This window comes from Octodon degus, unplaced genomic scaffold (genome assembly GCF_000260255.1).
Source record: "Octodon degus isolate 3935 unplaced genomic scaffold, OctDeg1.0 scaffold00074, whole genome shotgun sequence".
Taxonomy (NCBI): Eukaryota; Metazoa; Chordata; class Mammalia; order Rodentia; family Octodontidae; genus Octodon; species Octodon degus.
In genome coordinates this window covers 11,907,521-11,913,170 of record NW_004524650.1, presented here as the reverse complement: position 1 = coordinate 11,913,170, position 5,650 = coordinate 11,907,521, and positions in this window count along the sequence as shown.

Sequence of the window (5,650 nt, the reverse complement as noted above, 5' to 3'; positions counted from 1 at the left end):
TTGACTTTTTCTTAAGCCTGCTATGGGATAAGTAAATAATTTTACCCTGCTGAGCGTAGACATGGGTATTAATACGTGTGCCACCTGCTTCAAAACAAGTGTGGACCTGGAATTCAAGTTTGACAATCTTTTTCTCTACAACTTGCTGTTTACTGTAGCAGTGGTAGTGACCCTGTCACATGTGTGTTGTTTTTCTCTTAAAAAAAAAGTTAATATATGAGTTTTCTCTAAACAAAAGCCTTAATATTCAGGTTTAATTGCAGTGTTGGCACTTTGAGATAAATAAGGGTGTGCGTGCAGTTTGGGCACTCCTCTCTAAAAGGCTCACTATCACTGGCCTATAGGTTCTGTATTTTTGCAACCAACTATACTATTTACCCAGTGACTGTATCTAACCCAGAGGAACCTGGAACTAGGACTCCTCACTCTTCGCTTTATTCACCCTGTGCTCCTGCTTGCATCACTGGGATTCATCTAGAGGCTTCAGGTCCCACCCACAGCTCTCTTCCTCTCCAGTCATGTGCTGCCTGTCATCTAGGGAACTCCTCAGAAACTGTCTTTTAGCTGATAGTTTAGTTTGTATTCTCACCCATCTTTCATCTCCTATCTCCAGATTTATTGTCCACACTACACTTACCTTTCTAAAAAGCGAACATCACCCTATCATTGTCCTTCTGGGCTCCCTCTGCCACAAGGCACTAGTGTAAGTGCCTTTTGTCCAGCTCCTGCCAATCTTCAGGTTCACCAGCTGCTGCTCTGTCATCTCTGCATCCCCACGGCGGGTGCCCTGTACATGGTGTTCACGGTCGCACCCTCTCCTCAGCTGTCCTGAATTATCTGCCATCTAGATAATTCTAGAATCAGGAGGAAGATTCTGGGTAGCCAGGTCACTCCAGGGCTTTGTTCTTTCCACCTATTCGAGAACCTCTGGACACATGTCCATCTTTCAGGACTCAAGTCAGGTATCCTTCTAAAGACCATTCCTGCTGTATTCCCACAGCCCAGCCACAAGGCCTCTGACTCCTACCTCTGTGCTACATCTGAGTCTCATAACAAAAAAGAAAACCTGTGCCAGAACATCTCTGCCTCTTCCAATGTGTTTCTTTAAAATAAAGGTGGTCTTTTAAAATAGGCTTGGTGTTACACACCTATAATCCCAGTTACTCAGGAGACTGAAGCAGAAGGAGCCTTTTGGAGGCCAGGCCATCCTGGGCAATTCAGCAAGATTCTATCTCAGAATATAAAGGGCCTGGGATGTAGCTCCATGGTAAAGTACTTGCCTACCATGTGGAGGGCACTGGGTTCAATCTGCAGTGAAAAAAGAAAAATTTTATCTCCTGGGCTTCCTCGGTTAGGTATGTGTGGGTTGACATGCTGTGAACATGCAATAAATGTGTATCTGGGTGAGAATTGGGGAATGAAGTCCAGCTTTTATATTTCCTACTTCTGAGGTTCATTTCAACACATACGTTCGACTAGTATTTGGCTAAGATTTGAAAGAATAACTCCTTGGAGGTTAGATACTTACTATGCTGTGAAAAGATATCTTTTGCATAGTAAAAATACTTTGTCACTGAGCTTTGTATAGTAGACATTTACCTGATTCAGAATTCCAGATTTGCCAACTTGCAAGAGATATATTAGGCAGGATTTACTTTTTTGTGAAATAATCCTGACTTTGGGATTGTTTTAGAAATCAGCATTTTTGGGACCAGGGAGATGGCTCAGTAGAATAAGCGCTTTCCTGGCAAGCACAAGGGCCTGAGTTCAATCCCCGGTTCCACCAAAAAAAAAACCAAAAAAACAAAAACCCAAACCAAAAACAAACAAACATAGAAATCAGCATTTTGGATGGTTAGCTCTGGCTGGTGGCTTCCTGGTAGTGTAAAACTGCCTCTGAATGATCTTTGAGTACCCTCCAAAAGGATTTGAAAGCTGTGCACTGTTCTCAGAGATTTTTAAAGTTAAATATCTAAAATGTTTATCACTATTTTAAATAATTGTAGGAGATAGTTCTGATAATATAAATATTGATTTTTAAATCACCCTTTTAAGTGTACCCAGTGGAAACTAAGTTAAATTTTAAAATTATTTGATACCTATTGTCCATTTAGAAAATAACATGACCATGCTTTTACCAGAACTCAAGGAGTTTGCATGGTTTCTCTGAGCGTGGGACACATTTCATTCCTCTTCTTTAATGTGTAATTCCAGTGCGTTGCAGTTGGGAGCCTGCAGTATAAGCCTCACCTTATACTCTTGTGATATATACACACAATATTTTAAAGTTCTTATGACAAAACTACATATTACGTTTCTTTTGGATTTAGTTATGATTTTTGTTACAGTACAAATGATCATAAGAGCAAGTATGTTAAATCTTGATGAATTCAACAGGTGAGATTTTATTGGCAGATTATCTCTTAGTGAGACATGAAGTTAAAAATGATTCATGCATTGGTAAGCATTATTTATTGGTAGAATAAGGTAGACTGTATAATCAAATCAAGTGCTTTTTAAAAATATAAGTGCTTGAGAAATCTTTCCACATTAAAAAAAAATCTTTCCATATAAATAACTGTATGGAAATAAAGGCAGTACAATCCTAGTCTATTTTTATTTTATGAAAAAACAAATTTTATAACAAAATAATAAGAGAATGATAGTTAATACACTATCATCATCTTAAAAATAGTTACTCAGAATTCAAGACAGTCATGAAGCACCTGTAATAAGGAAGAGTAGCACAAAAAGTTTCTTTTCAGTGAACTCAGGAAACCTAGTACCTGTAGTATAAATGAAAGAAATTAGCATATAGAGTATTTTTGAAGCAGTGAAATAGGTAATTTGAAAAATTACTTGAACTTCTCCTTACTTGCTATATATCTACTCTTCTGTTCATTCTTCTTGCTTTCTTTTAGTTTCTCAAATAAGCGAAACCATATGATATTTAAGCGTATGTGTCTTACTTAACGTTACGTTCTCAAGTTGCATCCATTTGCCTACAAATCCTCAAGCGTTTCTTCATGGCACAGTACTATTCCATTAGGTATAAATGCTACACTTTTCTTGACCATTAGTCTGTTGATGGATATAAGCACTGTTTCAAGATCTAGCTATTATAAATTGCCCTGCTGTGGACATGGGCATACATGTATCCCTGTAATTTGATGGGCTTTAACTCTTTTGAGAAAATACCTTGAAAGGGCGTAGCTGGGTCAAATGCAGTTTCCATTATTTTAGTTTTCTGAGGAATCTCCACTTAATTTCCATAGTGGTTGTACTAGTTTGTTTCCACCAACAGTGTAGATGAGTTCCACCCCAACCTACCCGACTCCCACAGCCTCAGTAGCATTTGTTGTTACTAGATTTTCTGATACAGATGTTCCTTCTGGGGTAAGATGCTAGCCTGTTTTTTAAGCTCCTGAATATAAGTTCCCAAAGTTACCTAGAGATTGAACATGAAACTGATTTGTCAGTGTCCTATGGCTGACAACTTGGATCAGGTTCTCTTCTGATATTACTCTAAACAAAATAATGGAAACTTTTCTCTAAGAAAGATTTGCTTCTCAGTCTTGGAAGTTTTGCATTTTCTCAACAATTCTAACCCTTTGGGTTTTTCAAAATGACCTTTTGCTTAGTCACCTAAAGTTTTACACACCAAAGCCAAATACCATGAGCTAATTCCTCAGAAGTGAGTGTTTATTCCTGTTAGTAATGTGGAAATAAGAGCAATTTAAAAGGGAGACAAAAGAAAATAGCTGGAAGGAACCAGCAAAGATTCTGATGTTTAGACACTTTTAGACAGTGCTAGATCGGGAGACAGATGTCACTGGAGTGAGGACCTCTTAGTGATGGGACATTGAGTAGGAAAAGAACATGGTTAGAGTCTATCTTTTAAATATATATCCAGTAGAATCTCATTGGATACTGCAGTGATTTATCATCCTGATACATTTTTGGGTCAGTGAGGGATTGATTGGTAAGAAAAATCTTCTTTTCCCTAAGAAAAGCCCTAATCCTAGTGAAAAGACAAATGCTTGACATTTTGTTTAAAGTGCTGATTTCTCCCCTGAAGGAGGTTATGAAACCTGGCATGTAAAAATATTCTTTCTCAGGCTTGAGTTGAGACGTTCTTCCTGTGCAGTAATGCAGTCTGAGAAAGGCTGAGCAGAGGGTTTGCAGCTGACCAGCTGTGGTCCTGTTGCATCAGGAGACTTTCCTGGGGTCTCCCAGTCCCTTGACACCTTGGTGCTGTGTCAGAGGACACTCTGCAGCCATTCCTCTCAGTCTCCCTTCTCTCTCGGGGTATAGCAAATCTCTCCTGCAGCCACAAGGGAACCTGTGATACATCATTAGTTATATCACTTCCAACATTCATTGTCCTCATGACGTGCAGGACATGGGCCAGTCATTACCAAATACAAATGTGGAAACTGAGTTCTGTGGGGAATACGTGGCTTATCTAAGCAAATATCATACTTAGAGGCCAACTCAACTCCTAATAGTGACCTTTCTTATATATTACCTGGCTCCTATTTACAGATTATTGTTTTATAAAAGATTAAGGATTTAGAGACTTTCCGCAAAGCAATATTAAGAGTCGATGAAATAAATGTTTGTAAAATGCCTAGTACAGTACACAGCTCATAGCAAACTGCCAGATTTGTAAACAAGAAAATGTATTTGAGTCTTTGGTCTGACATACTTCATTTTACAGATTTTAAAAAATTCAGCAGCAGATTTTTTTTTAACATTTAATATGTACTAAGTATCATACCAGGTACTGGGAATACATCAAGTAGTAAGAAAGTAAAATCTTGGTGTGTCATCAGACGTACTGTGAAGAAAAATAGAATGAAGGGCTGGAGTGGTAGGGATAGGTAGAATAAGTTAAGTACTACAATTTAAGTTCTGATATTCTGAAGTTGAGTGGAAGAGACTCTAAAAAGTATGTTTTTAACCTTTTCTACTCTAGGTGTTCTTGAGGATGTCTCCTAGAGCATGCACATCAATGAATGATGTGCGTAAAATTTTACCATACCATGTAGTCATCCTTAGAAACCCCCCTGTCAAAGCTGATGTCTCTGTTCTACTTCAGATATTTTATTTTACTGATAAAATTTTAAAGTTGAGAAAGATGAGTGAGGATCTATCTAGGGGGCTGTTATAGTTTGTGTGTAGTAATCCCCCTAAAGCCTCATGCAGTAATGGGACGGCTTTTGGAGTTTGCAATTGATTATTGTGGGTGTGGATGCTGCAGTTGCCCTGGGGCAGGTAACTTTCCTTACACTGTAAGGAGGGGAGAGACGCTAGCTAGCTAGCTGCCCTAGCTGTCGCCACTCTCTTTGCTCTCTTGCTCTTTGCCATTGCCATGAAAGTTTGCTGTCTGCCATGTGCCACTGTGCCTTGGAGTCAGCTGAATACGAACTGAAATGTCCGGTAACTAAGCTAAATAAAACTTTCCTTCTTTCATTTTGAGTGTCGAGTATTAAATGGGATTTCCAGTCCAAGTTTTCTAAGGAGTCTCCACACTGATTTCCATAACGGTTGAACTAGTCTACATTCCCACCAGCAGTGGAGAAGGGTTCCTTTTTCCCCACAGCCTCTCCAACATTTGTTGTTGGGTGATTTCTTGATGATAGCCATT